We start from the raw sequence: 25,099 nt of genomic DNA, 5'->3' as shown, positions 1-25,099 counted from the left end.
ATTTAAGTTGTGGGCTTTAATGCCTGCAGAATCACTGACAATAGAGCCAAGCCATTCAGAGTGGTGAGCATTAAAGTCACCGACAACAACTATATTAGCTGATGGATAAAGAGAGAGGGCTTGGTCAATATTATCAGAAATAACATCAAAAAGTGTGCAGTCTTGAGATGAAGGAGAGCGATATAGAACAAAGAGAAAGGCAATAGAGTGAAGTGGTGCTAAACAAAAGCACATAAAAGAATAGTCTGTGGATTCAAACCTAGTTTCACAACAAACGGGTGAATTCTTACGAATGTAAATGCCGAGGCCATGCATGTGACTATTGGAGTCTTTACGAATTAGAGGAAGATAACCATCAACACTAAGATCACAAGATGAGACAGCTGAACTCAAATTAGTCTCACAAAGAGCAATTAGGTCTGGTGAACTTTGCAAAAGATAAGACTCAACAGAAGAAAGTTACTTCAAAGACCACGAATATTAGTGAATGATCGGTTTAGAGAACTTGGTGATGATGATGGTTTTTTGTGTTTTATAGTTTTTGGTACTTTATTCATTTTTAAATTAGATTGAAGAACTTGACTCAAAGCATAAATAGTACTCAGAACACTGTTTAATAGCCCAAGCAATTGCCTCATTTCTACTAATAAACCCTAAACCGTAACAAAGGGCTCCAAATGTGGCCTCCGCAATGCACATCAAAAGTACAAACAGGGACACCATCCATGCGCAACATGGCACTATTAATTCTTTGATATTTTTCAGTTGTTGATGGAATCAGCCTCTCTGAGAGCTACCACAGAGTTCGGGAAACCTGACTACCAGCCGGCCTCAGAACCATAAAACTGAGTTTTAGAGCTGTACCCTCATTAGGAGATAATAGAATGAGTTGCCTAGTAATAAAAACAGAGACACAAGCAAAACCCATGCATTGAGTCAAAAAGATCCAGCATTCAACATCCTAAACTGGAAATAATGTATTAAAAATACATCTGCGCCAGCCTAATAGATGAAGAAGGGGTGCGAGGCTGGTCAACTGATAGAATCTGTTTACCCCTTAAGTCTTTGTCTAGGAGGCCTTCTTCAAGACAGTAGCCGGGTGCATTTAACATCTGCCCAAGATGAGTATTTTTATCAAGACACCATCTCTAGCCTTTACTTAACCAAGAGCCCCAAGGCAGGGGGTGTTTTAAATCGGAGTTGGCATCTCCTAACATTTGCCTAAAAAGGCGTATTCTTCAAGGCAGCAGGACATGAAGCATGGGTGGCAGTAAAAATTCTTTTCAAGAATTCCATGAGATGTCACCAATTTATAGGCTGGATTTTCCCCAAACGACTTATGAAAAACAACACATGGTAAACGCAGCATATCTGTAGAGTTGCGCAATGCTTTTGGTATAACCACACTAACATGATCACTACTTTTAAAAACTGCAACTATCATAAAGGTTTGTTTATTGTACTTTTAAAAAATGAATTTTGCATTTTTTTTCAAGATTACATGCTGTTTCATGACGATGTTTCATGCGAATTGGACAAGTTATTTAAAAACACAACATGATATGATATTTTAAAAAACTTAATATTTTTATAAGTATTTGACATACTATTTTATTTTTTTTTTAGTTTAGAATATATTTTGCTGTTTAATAAAATAAGTTACATAAGATTATCACGTAATGAAATATATAAACAAATAAGACAATTTAAAAAACAGACCGTGACTTAAAGAAGATATGGGTGATACAATACCACCACAATCTTTTCATAGAGCCCCTTGAAAAAATAAAATGTCGTCAAAATGTTCAAATAAACTGCAGATAAAAGTAAGATGTAAAAACTTCAAATTTAAATACTCAAGGATTTAAAATACATACACCATTGCATAAATAACTACAAAAGATATGTACAATTAATTTTTCAAAGAATAAAAAAGTAAAACTATTTTGATAAAACTTAACGGAGTTCTTGTAATTCCTCCTAATTAAAAATATGTTTTTTTTGCTAGCAACTTAAATGAGTTTAATGATTTTACCATATTATCTTTTTTAGCTTCTTTTTTTTTAAAATAGTTCCATATTATTGGTCCGCGAAATGCTATTGAACACTCTGTAAACTTGTTTAGTTTCTTAGGCAATTTAAAGAAATTTGATTGGTTTGTTCTAAGGAAATACTTTTCGTTTATATTTTTTTTAAACTTACAATTAAAATTTACTGGAGTTAGGTTATTTGTAAACTTATACATAAAAATTAGGTGTTGATAAATATTTATTTCATAAATATTCATCATTTTTATGTCAAGCATTAAGGGTTTCGTGTGCTCCCTTCTTTTTTTTCCGTATATAATTCTACACGCATGTTTTTGAACACTAAGTATTTTTTTAAGTTTAGTAGTTTGCGTGCTGCCCCATGTAATATTGGCATAACTGATAAAACAATGAATTAAAGAGAAGTAAATTAATTTAAGACATATAATATTAACCTAAGGACGAACTCGGTACATCATGCCGATGGCTTTACTAACTTTTGATTGTAAATATTTAATATGGGGAAGCTAAGATAAATACTAAATATAATGTCAACCATACTAAATATAATGTCAACCAATTTGAATAAAGGAAACTAATTCAAAAGATTTTTTTAAATGACAACCATTATAAAACTATTCCGTGACACAATATATTCAGTTATTTCATCAGTTTTATCTTTCAAATATTTGGTAATGAAAGTATATTCACATTCTGATAAAATAGAGCTGTTTGACTAGTTGTTAAGTTTTAACGATTTTTCAAACTGATCTTTTTGCTGTTCAAAACATTCAGGACTCATTTTTACAGTTTTTGCTATGATTCATATGATTACAAAAATTAGACATAATATTCATAGACTTTGTGATACAAATACCCATTTCATATGATTATTTTTTATATATATAAAATTATAATATAATAAACTATATTTTAAATCATTAAATATTTTTAAAATCGTTATCTCTTGTGCATTTGTATTTTGAAGGAGTAAACTAATTTAAAAGCTCGCTTCAAACGAAATTCTAAGTATCAATTCACATTAAAAAGTCACACACCCCGAGTGAAACATGACCTACCCCAAGTTTCAACGAAAATTCGCACTCGGGGTGAAACATCACCCCAACCCCGGCTTCGTTTAAAAACAGACTTAGGGTGGAACATGCGCATTTGTTTGACTTACAGGATGGCGTCGGAATAACAATTTTTTTTCATCGTGACGTCAATCGAACACCATCTATAGATTCCACCTTGTTTGCCTTCCATAATGGTGCATGATCGATTGTACAGGTTATTTGCGCATAATTGAAATAAATTAATGACAAGAAAGGATCGGTAAATTTGTTTTTAAAAACGCCGCCGGGCTCGTATTCCGCCATATTTAAGTTGCATTTTTTTAAAGTTGTTGCTCTTTATCTGTGCTTGTTTCCAACAAGTGCCCTTTTAAATGTCGGGATCATTGAGAACTTCTTTTTTAGAACTGTATGGAATTGCTAGAATTACATCACAAAAAGGAAAGAGTTGGTATGCTTTTTATAATTCACAATATAAGAAAACTAAAGAGATTTTTGAATATATAAACAACAACAAACAACAAAAAGCAATATATTTACCAGAAATATAGATGTTTTACATAAGAATGTTATACGTTAGGGTAAACAAAAACCTTCAGTTGTTGTTTGCACACTTCGATGCGCCTATGTCTAAATTACTTAGTCAATGTATGCTCACTTTGGTACGTCAATGCTAAATCAGTTAATGTATGTACACAATGTATATGCTTCGTCTAACTTAAAATAATTCAGTCGGCATAACAAAAATAAAAATACTAGATAGTAAAATAAATAAAAAAAGTCTAAACAGTTTAGAAAACTAATAAAATAAAATTATAAAGCATATTGAACAAAAACAAAAAAAATTGTGTTAGTCAACAAAGTTGTGTTTTTGTGGTTTTTCAAAAGCAATTTATCTAATTTTTATTTTATTTTAAAAATGGTATTTCATTTAAGTAATTTTAAATTGTCCACTTAAGTAATCACAGTCCTTTTCTACCATCCCCAGTATATTTAAGTCAGGAAGCATATATAAATATATTTTTTTATTTCCATTTTTGGGGAGTTCGTTTTATTATTAGTTTTGTTTGTTTGTTTCTGTTTTGTTTTTTTTTTTGTTTTTTTTTACAACTTCTTTTTGTTTTGTTTTGTTTTATAAGGTCACTGCCTTCAATTAGTTTTGTACTATTTGGATTCACAAAAATATTATTGTAATATTTTTATATGAATATATATCTAATATATATATATATATATATATATATATATATATATATATATATATATATATATATATATATATATATATATATATATATATTTATATATATATATATTTAAACAATTAAAAATAAAAAAACTACAGAAAGTTGTAATTATAAACAAAAAAAACAATTGTTTTATGAGTGGAAGTTATTTATCCAAAAATGTGGTATATAAATGTGTTATTTCCTCTAAGAATGTACCTGATAGAAAAATATATTGGCATAACAGAGACTGAATGGAAAAAATGTTTTGCCAATCATAAACAATCCTTTAAAAATAAAAAGTACTTAAATAACACAATGCTGTCAAAATATTAGTGATGTACCGATAGCATTTTTTTGGCCGATGCCAATACTGATGCCGATGGAAAGAAAAGGGTCAATACAGATGCCGATATTGATTAATTAACTAATTATTAAAATTTTGAAAATATAAAACCTTACAACTTTAAATCGTGTAATCTTTTTCATGGAATCAGTACCGGTAAACAAATGCTTGGACTCAAATCAGAGCCAAACCAGTATTTTAAAAGATATTAGAAAAACTAGTTTATTTTACTATGAAAAGAAAACTTTCAAAAAATAAATACAATTTTCGAGGATTTCTTTTTATTTAAACTTAAAAAAGAAAATGGTACTATCATAAGCAGTTTACTTAGAATTCTTTATTAATTTAATAGTAATTTAGATATGCAATAGTGGTGTAGTGGTAGAGTGCTCACTTCATAAGCAAAAGGTTCAGAGTTCGATCCCCACCACATCCCTGGTAGTACCCCGCTCAACTTGTTTCTCTGTGCAGCGGCCTTGTTTGTCAAGTTCGTGTTTCGGAGTTATAGAGTTAAGATTGGGTTATAACCATAATTAAGTAGCCTCCTCGTCAAAAAATAAAATTAAAACAACACAATGGTAGTAAAGGTGTAAGTGCATTCAGCTGTTAAATTAAAGCTTATAAACATCATCTTAAGAATAAACAATAAATTTTTGCCTGTAAACAAAGTCAAAATAAAAAGTTTTCAAAAAAATATTAAGTAATGCATAATGTTTAGTTTATTTATTATTTAATTGTTATCATAATGCAGGATGAAAATATTAAAATGCCATGTTGGAAAATAGAAAAATAAGGCCGATACCGATTGTGAAAAAAGTGGCCGATCAAGCCAATGCCGATTGTTTGGTACATCATTACAAAATATATACAGGAATTAAAAGATAAAAATATTGATGATTTTATACTGAATTTGGTCCATCCTTAAAACGGCACCTGCATATAACATTATTTCCGAAAAATGCATAATATGCCTACAAGAAAAATTTGGATTAATTACACATGCAAACTAAGAATGTTTATTAAACAAAAAATTGGAATTGATTTCTAAATGCAGGCACAAAAATAAAAAAACTATAAAAATAAGTGAGCTCAAATAATAATTACATTAAAACTCCCCTTTATTGAAAATATTTTTTTTAAAAAGCAAAAAGTAATCAATTCAAAAGAATACTTTTTTATATTAGTGTCAGTACATTCCACAAATGTGTGAGAATTTACCGTAGTTAAGACATTTGTGACTTCCTGTAATTTATTTTTTGGTATAAATTGAAGTTTTATTGATATTTATTTATATATATATATATATATATATATATATATATATATATATATATATATGTATATATATATATATATGTATATATATATATATATATATATATATATATATATATATATATATATATATATATATATATATATATATATATATATATATATATATATAGGTATGTGACGTAAAATTTTTAAATTAATTAAATATTAGAATATATAAATAGTAACAAAATATATGTCATTGGAAAGAGCTTCAATTCAAAATTTTTAAAATGGAAAAAATATGAAGATCGAACAATTCTATAAAAAGTTATGTTTTAGGTATCAATTTGTTGATAAGTGGATTTGTTGAAGAAACTGTTGTCAAAATAAGGTTTAAATAGTTATAAGATAAATTCAAAAATAAAAAAATGTTTTTGAATATTATTTTAATTGAATTGTCTCAGCTTTTACTTTAAAATTAAAATATTAAGTAATTCCAATAATGAAACTTAATAATAATTGTTAACAATAGATATGACGTAAACGTAATCTAGAAGACAAATGACACAAACTGTCTTTTAAATTTTTTGTAAGATTCAGCTTTCCTGTAAACCTATGTCTTGTTTTAAAATTATCATTATTTGGTTCTTTACTTATCACAGATGTAAAAATAGTACCTTTAGAAGATTCTATAACTCTGGAACATGAACCATTGTAAGTAGTACTAGAGGTTGGTTGCGATGAAAGTATCATAGTCGGTAACAGTGTGAAAGGCTTATTGCAAAATGCAGCACGTTTTTCATTATTTGTTTTTAAATCTTTTAATCGTTTTTTTGCCATTAAGGACTACTCATTGAATTTGATTTAAGCAAGTGTTTAAGTTGAAATACTTATTCACTTGTGCAATAACTTACTAATTAAGGCTCCATTGTGGATAAAATGAAAAGGTATATGTCTGTTCACACACTTAATGTTTGCTCCAGAGGGTAACCTGAAGTTAGCAGCTAAAACGCCACACAAAAAACTTTTTATTGTACTTTTTTTTAGGACTCATTATATCTTAAAAGATCTAACAGTTTTTACAAATATTAAAATGTAGAGTTTTCTAATAACCTTAGAAATATACAACAAAATAAACCACAAAAAATTTTAATTGTTGCAGTCTTGGTCAGAAAGCAGTTGCGATCACACTCTATATCTGACCACGCATATAATATTTCGTTGCGACAACATCCCCACAGCTTTTTAGATGTTTTGAGAAAATTTCAAAAAGCACAAAAAAAAAACTTAATTTGTTTGAAGATAACTGCTGAAAGAAGAAATAAATTCTTAACAAAGAAAAATTCAACTAAACCAAAACAAATTATGTTTTGAATAAATTATTTTTAAGTTTCTCATTTTTATAATTTTTTAATAAAATTAATTGACACTTATAGAAAGTACAACTTACTATTAATGATCATTTAGTAAAGAAACAAACATTCTTCAATTTATCAAAGTATAATATAATTCTTTATTTATTTAGTATAATTCTTTATTTCAACAAGATTCTAATAAAACTAATGGTAGTTATATTATATAATAAATAAAAAAGTAAAAATTTTTTTATAACCATTTCATGCTTTGCATAGTTTGTAAAGTTTAAAATATTTTAAAAATTCTTCTCAAGTGAGATGAACAAAAGAAATATTTAAATCTTTACATTACTATAAAAATATTATAAAAATCTTTTCTTTTAGCTGTGTCTTTGAAATACTTTAAAAAATTCCACAATGTGCCAGACCCCTGGAACAGCGGTCTATAATGATCAGCATCCAAACGGCAGACTATGTGTTTATTTAATAACTTGTTTTATTTAAGTTCATCTGTTTATTATACTAAAAAATATATTATAAATTAATATATAACAGGTATGATGCACTCTAAGTAGATTGTGATTTTATTTTGTCTTTTGCAAACTAAAAGCATATTTCTATTGCATAAATTTATTAGAAAGCAAACTTTTAAAATAAAAAGACGAAAAATAATTATGGTGAGGAAGCGGAACTGCTTCATAATACTGCTGATGATATTTAGTGAGTGGGCTTTTTAAAATATTTGTATGTTTGTGTTTTATATGGATCTCTGGCACGGTGCTGGTTCACCTGTAAGTCATCTTATATAAATGTTTATAGTAATATATGTGGCCCCCTGGTGCGGTGTTCATCCGCTCCTAATTTAATATGTATGTATGTTTAGTTCAGTCACCAGTAAGTTCCTGTATGTTTATTTGATTGTTAATTATATTAACTTTGATTATTCTTTTTACATTTTATTGAAAACATAGTTGTTGAAATTGTGCAAATATTTTTAAAAGATATACATTTAAAGAATAAATCTATTTTTGTAAAAATAATCTAATTTTGAGATTTGTCTATATTTTTATACATATAAATATTTACATAATTTTTAATAAAACTTACTTAACTTTATATAATTTAAAAATAAAATTAATTTTTTTTTTTTATAAATGATCAATAAAAATATATCGTCGCTTTTTTGAAAGCCCTTTGCCAATATAAAAACATATGATTATTAATGAATTTAATTGTTTTAGCATGTCAAAATGTTTGGCCATACATAGAAACATAAATTTAAATGTTCTCAAACATCTAAAAAGTCGTGGTCAAGTTGTTGTAAATAAATTAATTTGCGTGGTCAGGAATAGAATGTAATCGCACTTGCTTCCCGACTAAGCCTGCAATGTTGTGAATTATTTTTATCCTTAATTATTTTATTTACGTGTTTCATCAAAAACTTTACACTTAATTTAAATTTTAAAAAATTTATTTTTAAAAAGATAACACCAAATAACACATAAAAAAATGAAAAAAAACTTAAAAACTTTCAAAAAAATTTTCACTTTAAAAGTAATAAGTATAAAATGTAGTGTATGAATCTGTATTAAATTATTCAATAAATATTATTTACAATAACTTTAGCAGCCTTGCTTCCTCTTCTTCCTCTTCCACCTTATCTACATCTATAAGGCAACCCTACTCATAATTATGCTTAAGCTTAAAAGGATCCCAAACCTAGTTTGTTGGGAGCCCTAGCTAAAATTTAGACTTTTTGCAAATTCGGCCCTGCCAAAGTATTAAGATTTAGCAGAGTTTGATAGGTGGAGCTAGAAAAAAATATATAATTATTTATATATTATAATTTTATAATATATTTACTATTTTTTAAATTCTGGCATATATTTATGCCAGTATTTAATAAATAGGGACAGATACAGTAAAAAGATACAACTTGTTGAATAAAAAGCCAAGCAAGAATGAGTTTTGCTTTATTGTAATTGAGATAATAGCTTGTTTGAGCATTGACCACGATTAGAGAAACAGCATAAAAGAGGAAGGCTAAAGTCTGCTGCTGGTGATGATAATCATGATGATGATGATAATCATGATGATGATGATAATCATGATGATGATCATGATGATGATCATGGTGATGATGATGATAATCATGATTATGATATGATAATCATGATGATGATGATGATGATGATGATGATGATGATGATGATGATGATGATGATGATGATGATGATGATGATGATGATGATGATCATGGTGATGATGATCATGATGATTATGATGATTATCATATTGGTCATAATGATGTTTATATGTGCATATATATACAAAATGTAACATAAATTTAAAAAAAAATTTTGTACTTTAGGATGTATAAATGTTTATGCAGACACAAACCCGTCCCCAGTCAAATATCAACCCCAATTGTTTACTACCCACACGTCCAAGACATGTTTTGTTCATAGTAAAGAGAATGATATAAAAAATTGTTTGCACTAAATTTTTTTGATTAAAACAAAAGAATAAATGAATACTAAGTAAAACTAACTTTTTTATTTTTGTTAAAGCTCCCCTTCTCCGTTTTATTGTAGGCCTAAAAGTCAGCATAATATAAGTTGCAATCTACAGGCTTAATAGTTTATTTAAGCATGTTTTTTTAATAAGAGTTTCAGTACATGATGTCATGGATTTTTTTTTTTTGTGCAGAGATTGATTATGTAAACAAACAAAAAAGTCAATGACCTCATGTACTAAAACTCTTTGGTACAAAATGCGCTTGAATAAGTTATCAAGTCTGGGCCTACAATTAAACAGAGAAGGCAAGCTTCAACTAAAATAAAAAATTTAGTTTTTTTTGGTATTCATTTATTCTTTTGTTTTAATCAAAAAAAATTTAACCTAATCATTTTTTTTATTATTCTTTTTAATATGAACACAACATCTCTTGGAGGATTGGGATTCCTTAAAGCATATTTCTTATAAGTTATGCAGCATAAAAGTAAAAAACTTAAATACGTAATTTAAGACATAGTAAGACTATTTTACTAGAAGGTGGTAGTACTGTACTCAAAGCATCTGTAAGTTAGAGTAAATGAAGCCTTATGATATTACAATATGCCTATCTATGCTTCTTTTCTTTACAAAATCTGAGCCTCTTTATGGTTATATGCGTTATGCGTTATATATATGTGTTAATAAAATTAAAACTATACATGTATAAAAAAAATTAATATATACTTTTTTTAAAGGAATTATTATTCACACGCCCCCTCCTTGCACTTATTTATTTTTAAATTTTTCATTAAAATTTGCTAGTGCATGAAAATGTGTTAAAAAATTTTTTTAAAATATCTTCAATGTTTACTGAATGCATGAAATGCAACGATGTTTTCACCGTCAATAAAACCACTTATAAAGTTTATAATTGTAATTAAAAAACACGTATTAAAAAAGAATAATCATAGAAGTTTTTAAAAAACATCTATCTTAATATAAAGTTATAATAAAATAAATAAAATTAGAGTTTAAAACATGTTTCTACATTACTGTCAAAAAGCAAACTTCAAATAGCGTGGCACAGAATTTTAACATAAATATCAGTTCTGTATAACGCGGATTTCCGCATACCTAATATATATGTGTGTGTGTGTGCCGTTTAAGTCGACTGTTTAAGTATGAAAAAGATGATTAAGTCTACAAGTAATTAAAAGCAACAAAATTGCATCGACTTAAATTTTAAATGTTTTTTTTTTATAAATTACTTTACAAAACCTACTGTAGAATAGCAACGTTCAATAAATATTGGTAATATGTTTAAAATAGGTTAGATTGTAAAATAGGTTAGATTGTATTAAACTAATAAATATTTATCAGAAACTAAAGTTTAAAATATCAAGTTAGAAAATATAACAGTTAAGACGACTCTAGTGTGTATATTTTAGTTGTATGTGTGTATATTTTAGTGTGTTATTTAGTTGTATATTTTAGTTGTATGTGTGTATATTTTAGTTGTATGTGTGTATATTTTAGTTGTATGTGTGTATATTTTAGTGTGTTATTTAGTTGTATATTTTAGTTGTATGTGTGTATATTTTAGTTGTATGTGTGTATATTTTAGTTGTATGTGTGTATATTTTAGTGAGTATATTTTAGTTGTATGTGTGTATATTGTAGTGTGTATATTTTAGTTTATTTTTTCTTAAACAAAACAATTTTAACTTATTTTATCTTAAAAGATTTTAATGTTATGTATTATTTTATATATATAAACGTTTAATAAAATAAACACTTTTCTATACTTAAAGTGGATATAATTTATGCCGAAGTCAACTTAACTTGGGTTTTTAATGATTTTAAGTTTGATGCTTTAAAATTAAAGTCGACGGTTTTCATTCAAAGTTAAAATAAAAAAGTTACGCTTGATTGATTTTATAATATAGACTTGTAAAACTCTATTGTATGATATAAATCATTCAAATCATACAAATAAATTTAAAAAAAAAGTGTCGTCTTTAACAAGCAATTTAAACACTGTCGACTTTATCTGGTATATATATATATATATATATATATATATATATATATATATATATATATATATATATATATATGGTAACAGTTGGCTACAGTTAAGCAATCTAAAATGATTTTTTGCTTGTTGTGCTCTCTGTTGGAGACTTTTTAATATAAACATAAGGAATAGTTATTGGCTTCGGTACATAAATCGACTAACTTATAGCCTGTTGCTACAAGGAAGTGCTGCTACACCAACTGAGGGTTTTATCATGGGGCAGATATCTTTTTTTTTCCCAACGCTTTTATTAACTCGTCGTCTCTGTTATCATTAAATCTTGCAATCAATTTTTGAGTCACTTCTTGATGATAGATTTTTAATACTCTAATATGAGCTTCTTCACCGCTTATGTTTTGTAATATAGTTTTCAAAGCAATTAAACTATATGAGCTTTAAGCTTTTTCAAATAACAGTAAAATTGCATTAAAAATATTTTAAATAATAAAATAAATAAAAGTTTTTAAAACATAATAATATTATGATCACGCTAAAAACTTGATTTGAAAAGTAAATGTTTAATTTTTTAATGAATTAATTAAAATTTTGAATGAACTGACCTTGTTATGCAATATATACGCTATGTAATAAAGCTTTTTAGTCTATATAGAAGAAACTTACAAATATTGTTTATTAAATGAATCGATGTATACAAAAATGTTCTAAGTCATAAAAACTATTTTTTCGGGGAAAGAGAAAAAACTTATTAAACCGAAAATTATTACTTTAATAAATTCAAAAAAAATTCTGGGTGCTTTTTGACATCTTTAAATATTAGATTTGTTAAAATATATATCAAAATTTGTGATATATATATATGTGTTATACATAGTTAAAGTTGTCTGACTTTTTTGTTTACATTTGTTACGGATAATAACAAAAAGCTTGTCTTTAATATATTTATTCATTTTTTGTACAAAAAACTATTAAAAATCAAAGTTCAAACTATTACACATGTTAAATCACACAATGTATAAAAGGACCGATTACAAAGCCTTTGTCAGACTCCTCACTGGATATCATGTTCCTCTTCCCCGCCATTCGTCTCGTCGGTTGTTGGCCAGCTCATGAGTTCATCATAAAAACCACTGAACTCATCCAGAACATATTGCATTAGCTTCCTAATATCCTGCAGTTTCACTCTTTTAATTGGAACATTACCCAATGGGTAGCACACATTTTGCGGAAACTCGATGGTGCGATCGTCGACTTGAGACATCTTGTAAGTTTGGACCATCAGCCCATCAATGAGTGGCCTACAGACAACTAAATGGAACGATATGGAACGTGCTGGATTAGTTTTGTCTAAGACGTTTTTATGAAAACATGTTGCATGGTATGCTATGATAGGCCTAAACAAATTATTAAAAGGCTAATTGGGTATCGAAATTGCAATACAAATCTCACATGCAATCAGTGCCAACAGTAGTAGAAGGTACAGTTCTTCCTTTGTAGTCAATGTACTCTTTACCTTTCACTCTAGCTTCTTTAACAACATTCCTTTTCCACATAGCCTCATTTTTAACCTTTCTTCCACTGCTAGTACTAGGTTCTTCATCCATTATAAGTCTTTTTCATTAAAACAACGAGATGAATTGTAATAATTACAATTCATAACGCAATTTAATTATTAAATTGCGTGGGAGAAACCCTGTACGGCGGATAGTTTCCTTGTGGAAATATAAATATAGTTAAAACGGTTTTTTTATGAGCATATTTGAGGTGTTTTTTAAAGTATAAGTTGAACGAGGAATTTTTGTAGAGGCAGTTTTTTTAATGAATAAAAAAGATCTGAAATCGAAACATTGTGTTCACTGCGAGAAAACTACATGAATAATAAAATAAACCCAAATAACCTCAAACTCATAACTAAAACAAAACAAAAATTGGATTAAAAACATCTGAAAGCTACCAGCAGAACACAGCTGGTTTTCTCAGTGCTGCAAACAAAAACCTTCTAAGTCACTGACCTAGAACCTTTTAGTTTACAGACAATATTTCAGCTCTCTATTTAACGTGTACAGAGAAGTCTGATTTAGAATGTTTTACTATGCAATGGTGGAACTGTCTTCAAAAAACAAATTTTCATCAAAAAGTCAAATATTAAAAAAAATGACTTAAAACGTTTTTGTATACATTGATTCAAATGTTATAGTTGTCGCTAGTTTATAAAATCATACTCTTTATATTAGTAAGCGAATAAAGCATGTAAATGAAAATTAGTGGCGAATCAATGTTGGCGTTAAAGCTGTAATTTTGTAATAAATGTAACATTATTTTGGTTAATTATTTACATTTTTTACTTGTAAAACCGTAAAATACTAGGGAGAGTTATATTATATATAAATAATTATATTTATAAATATTAAAAAAAAAAAAATATATATATATATATATATATATATATATATATATATATATATATATATATATATATAAATAAGCCTCAGCAGGAATAAATGAGTGCGTAAGCTGAGAAAAGCTCTCCTAAAACAAACATGGTGAGCCATGCGATCTGCTCTTCTAAACAGCTTCTTGTGAGAGCTTTTAGTTTTGGCACAAGCTATTATGCAACAACTCTAACTCTCTCTAATTGCCTTGTTATCAACATGTTTCTCCGCGCAGCTGCCTTGTTCGTCAAGGTTCGTGTTTCGAAGTTATAGAGTTGAGAGAGGGTTATGACCACAATTAAGTAGCCTCCTCATCTGTAGTGGCCTTCTGGGCCTTGGGGAGGTGAAGTAACAAAAAAAAAAAAAAAAAAAAAAAAAAAAAAAAAAAAAAAAAAAATTGCCAAATAAATACAAAATTTGGTTTTATACTTGTTACAACCCTGCAAATCATGTTTTTTTATAATGAATGTTGACATTTGTTTCTTTATTTAAAGACAAACGTCTAATTTAAGAGATATTTGTTGTATAAAGAAGTTTTATTTTCAAATAATTTTTTTTTTTTTTTTTTTTTTTTGTTAATTCACTTCCCCAAGGCCCAGAAGGCCACTACAGACGAGGAATCTACTTAATTGTGGTTTTTTTTTTTGTTTGTTTTTTTTAAACATCTTCGCTTCCAACAAGACTGCAAGCAGCCACTAATTAAAGTTGGAAGTTACTGTAAGAGAAAAGATGAAGATGTAGAGCAAGATAACGATTGACGGATGACTTAAAAGATTGCAAATTATATGAATTAGGAATCCAAGATGAAGGAAGCGAATTCCGAAGAACTGATGTTCGAGGAAAAAAACTAGACAAATATGCGTTTTTGGAGCACTTAGGAACAGTCACAGAAAAAGGATGACACTTAATTGAATGACGAGTAACACGAGAATGAATTTTAGTAGATGGCACAAGAGACGCTAGCTCTTTAGAGCAGTGCCCATTATAGTATTTGTAGAAAAGAGAAAGAGAAGCAACATTACGACGATGTGATAATGGTTAAAGGTTGGCTGCAAGAGCAGGTCCAACTATGTTTACAATGCGTTTTTGCACCTTGTCTGAAAGAGAAAGGGCATCATTAGAAGATCCGCCCCAGATATGGCAACAGTATTCCATACAAGGCCGGATTTGAGATTTATAGAGATAGAGAATAGAATCCAGAGTAAGAAAGTGGCGAGCTCGATAAAGAGATGCAACCTTAGCAGATGCTAATTTTGCAACCGATTTGATATTTGGTTTCCAAGTAAGTTTGGAAGTAAGAGTTAATCCTAGAAGATGAAGAGTAGGTGACTCATCGAGTACATCACCGTTCATAAATATAGGAAGATCTAATTTATTGCGATAACGATTGGCTGAAAAAAATTGAGTTTTATCTGAATTAAAGTTCACCAGCCACTGTGAGCCCCATGCTGTAGCAGAAGTGAGATCCTTTTCAAGCTCAAATGCCCCCTCCAAGCAATCAGAGGGTGTTGGTTTCTTATCACGACAAGAATAAATGGTAGTATCATCAGCAAACAATGCCACCTTAGATGTGAGAATATCTGGAAGATCGTTAATGTAAATTAAAAAGAGTATAGGGTCAAGGATAGAACCTTGAGGAACCCCTGAAGTTACAGAATAAGAAGAAGAGTGTTGTCCATCAAGGACAACTTTTATGCTACAATTGGAAAGGAAGGATTCAATGATCTTAAAGATGTTGCCGGATACACCATAAGAAGAAAGCTTATGGAGAAGACCAGCATGCCAAACTTTATCAAACGCTTTTGAAATGTCAAGAGCGATGGCCTTAACCTCTCCACCTTTATCTAATGCACGATAAAACCTGTCAGTTATTACTGTTAGCAAATCAGCTGTAGAACGAGAAGATCGAAATCCATATTGATGGTCAGAAAGTAAGTTATTAGATTCAAGATGAGAAATTAAGTTCTTGTTAATTAAAGATTCAAAAACCTTGCTTATGATAGGAAGAAGACTTATGGGATGGTAGTTAGACGAATCAGATTGCTCTCCAGAATTTTTGAAGATAGGGATAACAGATGCGGCTTTCCAGCAGGCTGGAAAACAAGACTCTGATAAGCACTTGTTGAATAGTTTTGAGAGTATAGACGACAGCTCCAGAGAACACTTCTGCAAGACAATAACAGGTATGTTGTCTGGGCCACAAGCTGTAGAAGAGTCTAAGCAGGAAATCACTTTAGATACAGATGCTGGAGTGATATGAATGTCAAGCAATGGATCAACCTGTTTGTTGGCAATGTCAGGTAGAATGCAATTAGTGGAATCAAGAGATGATATTGATGAAAAGTTTTTAGCAAACAGTTCGGCTTTGTCTTTAGGTGAGGTGACAAAGTCTGAACCATACAAGAGAGGTGGAATTATAGATTTGCCCTTATTATTGATATTATTAAAGATTCTCCAGAAGTCACGAGAGCCTAATTTTTGAGATGAGATACGAGATTTCATGACCTGAGAATAGCGGGTTTTGGCGTTAGACAAAACCTTTTTACAGTTGTTTCTAGCAGTAATAAACAGACGTCTGTTTTCTGGAGAATTGTTTTGCTGATAGGTATGGAATTAAAGGTTTAGATTGGCAATCGCAGCAGCACAGTGTGAGGAAAACCATGGAGGAGAGTGAGGCTTGACCTGGAATCGTCGAGAGGGAATAAAAGATTCCATGCCAGCCTGAATCCACGAAGTTATGTAAGAAGCACATTTGTCGACAGGAAGTTGAAAGATTTCTACTCAAGGGCCATCATGAAGAAAGTCAACGAAAGAATCCCAGTCAGCTTTACTGTAGTTGAAAGAGGTTCGGTGATAGGGGGATTCAGGTGTTGAAGAAGGATGAGATATTAGTTTTAGAGAGATCAAATTGTGATCAGAAGAACCTAAAGGTGAATGCGGAGAAACTGAGCACTGACTAGGATCAGAAATAAGTCGAGTAGAGAAGGTAAATGATTAGGGTTGTCAGGAAAGCGAGTTGGAAAGTTGACTATTTGAGTTAGGGATTGAGAAAGGCAAAAGTTGTGGGCTTTAATGCCTGCAGAGTCACTGACACTAGAGCCAAGCCATTCAGAGTGGTGAGCATTAAAGTCACCGACAACAACTATATTAGCTGATGGATAAAGAGAGAGGGCTTGGTCAATATGATCAGAAATAACATCAAAAAGAGTGCAGTCTTGAGATGAAGGAGAGCAATATAGAACAAAGAGAAAGGTGATAGAGTGAAGTGGTGCTAAACGAAAGCACATAAAAGAATAGTCTGTGGATTCAAACCTAGTTTCACGACAAACAGGTGAATTCTTACGAATGTAAATGCCCAGGCCATGCATGTGACTATTGGAGTCTTTACGAATCAGAGGAAGATAACAATCAACACTAAGATCACAAGATGAGACAGCCGAACTCAAATTAATCTCACAAAGAGCAAGTAGGTCTGGTGAACTTTGCAAGAGATAAGACTTAACAGAAGAAAAGTTACTTCGAAGACCACAAATATTAGTGAATGATAGGTTTAGAGGACTTGGTGATGATGATGGTTTTTTGTGTTTTATAGTTTTTGGTACTTTATTCATTTTTAAATTAGATTGAAGAACTTGACTCAAAGCATAAATAGTACTCAGAACACTGTTTAATAGCCCAAGCAATTGCCTCATTACTACTAATAAACCCTAAGCCGTAACAAAGGGCTCCAAATGTGTCCTCCGCAATGCACACCAAAAGTACAAACAGGGACACCATCCATGCGCAACATGGCACTGTTAGTACTTTGATATTTTTCAGCTGTTGATGGAATCAGCCCCTCTGAGAGCTACCACAGAGTTCGGGAAACCTGACTACCAGCCGGCCTCAGAACCATAAATTTGAGTCTTAGAGCTGTACCCTCATAAGGAGATAATAGAATGAGTTGCTTAGTCATAAAAACAGTGACACAAGCAAACCCATGCATTGAGTCAAGAAGATCCAGCATTCAACATCCTAAACTGGAAACAATGTATTAAAAATACATCTGCGCCAGCCTAATAGATGAAGAAGGGGTGCGAGGCTGGTCAACAGATAGAATCTGTTTACCCTTATATACCCTTATATACCCTTATATATCCTTATATTATACCCTTATTATATACCCTTATTATATACCCTTATATATATTATTATATACCCTTATTATATACCCTTATTATATTATATACCCTTTTTATATACCCTTATTATATACCTTTTTTATATACCCTTATTATATACCCTTATTATATACCCTTATATACCCTTATATAACCTTATTTACCCTTATATACCCTTATATACTGTTTACCCTTATAACCCTCTCTCAACTCTATAACTCCGAAACACGAAACTTGATGAACAAGGCCGCTGCGCGGAGAAACAAGTTGAAGTTATTATATAAATCAAAATTAAAAGTATGATGCTTATTGAATTCAATCAAATTTTTATTTTTTCAAAACAATTTTTTTATGCATTTGCAAAGTGCACTCATATTAATGATAATTAATATGCAATGACCTAACTATTGTAAATTGTAATCAATTTATACTAAATAATGAATTTTTCTCAATTTAGTTCGCTAAATATATTTACAAATAAAAAAACGTAAAAAAACTTGAAGAAATTAAAAGACAAGGAGCTAAAAACAAATTTTTTTGACTTTTTCAAAACTTTTCAAAATAATATCGTATTAAATATTTAATAATATGTTAATAAATAAAAAATCATAATATGGCATTGTTAGACACACAACAAAAAATGAAAACTATAATAAACATAATAATTCTATGCATTCAATTAGAATATATATATTTCAGCAAAACTTAAAAATTCTTTTCAAAACTTTTAAAAGTATTTTTAATATGCAAATAAACATTACTTCACTTTAAGAAAAATAAGGAAATTGAAAAAAATAGACACGCTAAAGAAAAAAGCAATCATAATGTTGAAGCATGGTTTCTTTAAAAGTAATTGCAAATGCATTCATTTTAAGTAAAATTTTTCATGTTTTTGTTCAACACATGCAAAAACCATGCTAAATCATAATTACTTTTTTTGATAGCCAACTTAGTTATTTTACTTATTATATTTACTTATTATATATTATTATACTTATCATATATATTATATATATATATATATATATATATATATATATATATATATATATATATATATATATAATATATATATATATATATATATATATATATATTTTATAAAAGCTATTGAAGGAAGTAATCATGTTTTAGCATGGTTTCTTTAAAATTCTTTAAAATGCGTTATAAATTTTAGTAACTAATTGTTTTATATTATAAATATGTGTTTTTTATAATAAATAAAAATCTATCAATCGCATCATTATTTGGTTGTTGAAGTTATGCATTTGTTTTTAAAAATTTTAAGCTAACACCAATGTTTACATATGCAAAAATAAAGAAACGGGACATTCGTTTCTAAGCATGTTTGTTATGTTAATATTACTAAAATATATACAAAAGTGTCCTTTAATGTAGCGTGAAAAAATTCTACAGACAAGCGTTGTTTTTATTTCTTATAAAAAAAGTTTTATGTTTTCTTATTAAAATAGAATGCAGGCATTTTAAGATTTATTACAACAATTAAAAACTCTACAATAAGGTTGAATAATATATTAAAGTAATTAATATATAAAATATATTTCATTACATAAAATAAAAATCATTATGCAATAGTTTAGTGTTATAATTTTATTTTTTATCTGTTAAATAAGTTTTTCATTTTAGTTACAATGATAATTACACTTTTGAGAGAAAAAATTATACTTTTGCAAAAGCCATAAATTGCTCCGATAAACCGTTTTAGGGGAGTTGGTTATCCTGCAGTTAAGCTGTATAAAATTATATATTACCTTAAAAACTCTGTGGTGGTAAAATTAAAAAGTAAAACTGAAACCAAAGTAAATAAAAGTAATTAAAGTAGTATTTAAAATAAATTTTAACTTGAATAAATTTTCATCGGTTTTATTTATTTTCAACACATTTCTTACTTTTATTATCAACACATTTATTTTCAACACATTTTTCTTAATTTTAAAATTAAGTAATTTAAAATATAAAGTAAATATAATTTTAATTATAAAATTTATTATATAATATATAAATTTATATCTTATACTGCTGATTTAGGTGAGCAGTGTGATGTCATACTGAAATAGCCTGCTGCCGTGGGCTTCAGTACATACATCGATTGGCAAATAGCCTGACTCGCAGCGGAGTGCTGCTACATCAACTGAGGGTTTGGCATGGGGCAGCAAATTTTTTTTTCATTATTCTTCGTTTTTCTCTTCTTTTTTTAAAAAAGTTGCATAAAAAATTTACTATACAAAATAAAAAAGTATAAGTATTTAATAAATATAAATATAGAATAAAAATTACTTTGCTTTTTATAAACATTTAAAATTTATCTATATTTCTTTTTTAAACATTAAAAAAATCAATCTAGAAAGTTGCTATATTGTGCTACTAAAAGGTAAACAGATTCTATCTGTTGACCAGCCTTGCTTCCCTTCTTTATCTATTATGCTGGCGCAGATGTATTTTTAATACATTGTTTCTATTTTAGGATGTTGAATGCTGGATCTTCTTGACTCAATGCATGGGTTTTGCTTGTGTCTCTGTTTTTATTACTAGGCAACTCATTCTATTATCTCCTAATGAGGGTACAGCTCTAAAACTCAGTTTTATGGTTCTAAGGCCTGCTGGTAGTCAGGTCTCCCAAACTGTGGTAGCTCTGAAAGAGGCTGATTCCATCAACAGCTGAAAATATCAAAGTATTAACAGTACCACGTTGTGCATGGATGGTGTCCCTGTTTTTACTTTTGGTGTGCATTGCCAAGGCCGCATTGGGAGCCCTTTGTTATGGCTTAGGGTTTATTAATAGTAATAAGGCAATTGCTTGGGCTATTAAATAGTGTACTGAGTGCTATCTATGATTTGGGTCAAGTTATTTAACAAATTTAAAAATGCTAAAGTACCAAAAACTATAAAACACAAAAAACCATCATGTTCACTAAGTTCTCTAAACCTATCATTCACTAATATTCGTTGTCTTCGAATTAACTTTTCTTTTGTTGAGTCTTATCTCTTGCAAAGTTTACCAGACCTACTTGTTCTTTGTGAGATTTATTTGAGTTCAGCTGTCTCATCTTGCGATCTTAGTGTTTTTGGTTATCTTCCTTTAATTCGCAAAGACTCCAATAGTCACATGCTTGGCCTGGGCATTTACATTCGTGAGAATTCACCCATTTGTTGTGAAACTAGGTTTGAATTCACAGACTATTCTTTCATGTGCTTTCGTTTAGCACCACTTCACTCTATCACCTTTCTCTTTGTTCTATATCGCTCTCCTTCATCTCAAGACTGCACTTTTTTTGATGTTGTTTCTGATCAAATTGACCAAGCTTTATCCATCAGCCAATATTGTTGTTGTTGGTGACTTTAATGCTCATCACACTGAATGGTTTGGCTCTAGTGTCAGTGACTCTGTAGGCATTAAAGCCCACAACTTTTGCCTTTTTCAATCCCTTACTCGAATAGTCAACTTTCCAACTCGCTTTCCAGACAACCCGAATCATTTACCTTCTCTACTCGACTTATGTCTTGTTTCTGATCCTAGTCAGTGCTCAGTTTCTCTTCAGTGACCCTTAGGCTTAGTGCTTCTGATCACAGTTTGATCTCTCTAAAACTAATATCTCATTCTTTTTCATCACCTGAATCCTCCTATCATTGTACCTTTTACAACTACCTTAAAGCTGACTGAGATTCTTTCCATGATTTTCTTTGTAGCGGCTCTTGGGTTGAAGTCTTTCGTCTTCCTGTCGACAAATGTGCTTCGTAACTTGGTGGATTCAGGCTGGCATGTAATCTTTTGTTCCCTCTCGACGATTCCAGGTCAAGCCTCACTCTCCTCTATGATTTTCTTCACACTTTGCTGCTGCAATTGCCAATCGAAACCATTACTTCCATATCTATCAGCAAAACAATTCTCCAGAAAACAGACGTCTGTTTATTACTGCTAGAAACCATTGTAAAAAGGCTTTGTCTAACGCCAAAGCATGCTATTCTCTGGTCATGAAATTTCGTATCTCATCTCAAAAGTTAGCCTATCAGGACTTCTGGAGAATCTTTAATAGTATTAATAATAAGGGTAAATCTTTAATTCTACCTCTCTTGTATGGTTCAGACTTTGTCACCTCACCTAAAGACAGTGCTAAATTGTTTGCTAAAAACTTTTCATCGATATCATCTCTTGATTCCACTAGTTGCGTTCTATCTGATATTGCCAACAAAAAAGTTGATCCATTGCTTGACATTCGCATCACTCCTGCTTCTGTATCTAAAGTGATTTCCTGCTTAGACTCTTCTACAGCTTGTGGCCCGGACAACATACCTGTTATTGTCTTGCAGAAGTGTTCTCCGGAGCTGTCATCTATACTCTCAAAACTATTCAACAAGTGCTTATCAGAGTCTTGTTTTCCAGCCTGCTGGAAAGCGGCATCTGTTATCCCTTTCTTTAAAAATTCTGGAGAGCAATCTGATTCATCTAACTGCCGTCCCATTAGTCTTCTTCCCATCGTAACCAAGGTTTTTGAATCTTTAATTAACAAACACTTTATTACTCATCTTGAATCTAATAACTTACTTTCTGACCATCAATATGGATTTCGATCTTCTCATTCTACAGCTGATTTGTTAACAGAAATAACCGATAGGTTTTATTGTGCATTAGATAAAGGTGGAGAGATTAAGGCCATCGCTCTTGACATTTTAAATGCTTTTGATAAAGTTCGACTTGCTGGTCTTCTTCATAAGCTTTCTTTTTATTGTGTATCTGGCAACATCTTTAAGGTTATTGAATCCTTCCTTTCCAATCGTAATATAAAAGTTGTCCTCGATGGACAGCACTCTTCTTCTTATTCAGGGGTTCTGTTTACTACACTCTTTTCATCAATTGTTGGGATACCTGCTTGGTGTGTTAATTCTTAAAACCTCCAGTGCTATCGCTGTCCATCTCTCCTGCATACAACCATATTTTTTGTACTTTAAGGAGTAGTCATACAGTCTCTAAACATCACTAGAAGTTGTAAGTTGATCTTTTATTTCATAACTGCAGGCTGGTTCAGAAAGAAGTGTTTAGTCGCAACTCTTGTGCTGACGGGTGTCATTTTCTATTACTCAATACAATTTTACGGAATTAGTGTAGTTCTGTTAAATCAATGTAATTGGTTAATGTAATTGGGTACTTGAAGTCTTAATTTTGCTACATGACTCTAAATGCTAAAAAATGTCATGTTGGGTTTTACAAAAAATAAAATTATGTAAAAATTTTAAAAATAATTTTTAAGTCACATAATAATTATTTTAGCTTTTACTGTATTGAAAATAACATTTATTAACTAAAAACGAAAGAAGTGCAAATTTACAACATTTTTTGATTATAATTATTTATTTCTGATGTTTTTTTATAAAATGATGTTAAACAATATAAGAGTCTTTCTTAGAAACTGTTTTTCCTCATTTTATCTTGGAATACATTGAATAAGTGTGCAATCAAAAACATGAGGAAGAAAACATGTATTTAGTATCTAATATTATTTTACAGGAGAATTAAGAGAAATTAAGCAAGATTGTAAGTATTGATAAAGTTACAAAATTGAAACTGCTAGCTTCGCTGCCAGTTCTACCAGAACCAGTTCTGAGAAAAAGGCGTTAAAATATCCCCAATATTATGATTAATTACATTTAATTAGTCCATCTACAAACCCGACTCTAGTCCCTATAATATTGAGAATTTCGTTATGAATTAGTTTTTTTTACCTGCATTTCACATTAAAAAATTTTTTAACTTTATTTTCTTTGTTTAGGGTTCCAACCTTGATTTCATGGGGAACTGGTGCTTCTTTACTTGGATTATATTTAACAGATTGGAGAGTTGTCACAAACTATATTCCTTTCTATAAAGGCAAATATCAGCATGTTATCCCGAAGTAAATATTCATTTATTTATTTTAAGTTTGAATTATTTTATCTAACGAGAGTTTTAACTGATATTTCTATTAAACATTATTAAATTGTGTTATTTTTGCAAATGCAGTAATTTCGTTTTGCATTTAATTCTTATTTTTATTTCTGAATTTTGCATTTAATAAATTTCTTCAGTGTCAGTATTAGAGTGCGCGTTTTAAAAATGATGACCAGCAGAATATATTAATACTGTTCAATACTTAATGCACAGTAGTAAATTTCGATGCAATCCTTTATGCAAAGTAGTAAATTTTGTAAACATTTATGTTTAAGATATAAATTGATTTATACTTTTTATAATTATTTAAATCACTATTTAGATAACCGAACTAATTACAGACCATTAAAGATCAATATCTTCCAAAATAAATGGTGGATTAAGCCAAACAATTTGTTTATGTTGTGGAAATATAATTGAGTTTCAAACTAAACTTGTTTTGTTGAGATTATTTATCAAGGTTTTTAAAATAAAGAGTTTTGTGTGCCCATTAGGGTTTTTAAAATAAAAAGTTGCGTTTGTCCATTCAGGGTTTTTAAAATAATAAGTATAGCTCTTATTAAAAGGCGCCAAAATTGAAAACAAAAATCTCAAGTAAATTGAAAACAAAAATCAAATCTCAAGTATTTAATAAAAGGTGCTAAAAGTTTTCAGGTGCGATAGAATTGACTGTTAGTAACACATGTCTTATAATAAACAATGCACGGGTAATCATGTTGTCCTATATAGAATATACTTATCTTTTTTG

At 29.5% G+C, this 25,099-nt stretch overlaps 1 non-coding gene across 1 annotated transcript; it reads left to right on the top strand.

Annotated features, from left to right (window-relative positions):
* The first annotated feature begins 3,380 nt into the window (after window positions 1–3,380).
* Window positions 3,381–24,784, top strand: uqcr11 (ubiquinol-cytochrome c reductase, complex III subunit XI). The gene is made up of 3 exons (XR_010642916.1): window positions 3,381–3,551; window positions 24,194–24,316; window positions 24,674–24,784. It is a non-coding gene; the product is annotated as a ubiquinol-cytochrome c reductase, complex III subunit XI (transcript).
* The last annotated feature ends 315 nt before the right edge of the window (window positions 24,785–25,099 follow it).

This window comes from Hydra vulgaris, chromosome 13, assembly GCF_038396675.1.
Source record: "Hydra vulgaris chromosome 13, alternate assembly HydraT2T_AEP".
Lineage (NCBI taxonomy): Eukaryota > Metazoa > Cnidaria > Hydrozoa > Anthoathecata > Hydridae > Hydra > Hydra vulgaris.
This window is presented reverse-complemented; position numbering and strand designations above follow the sequence as displayed.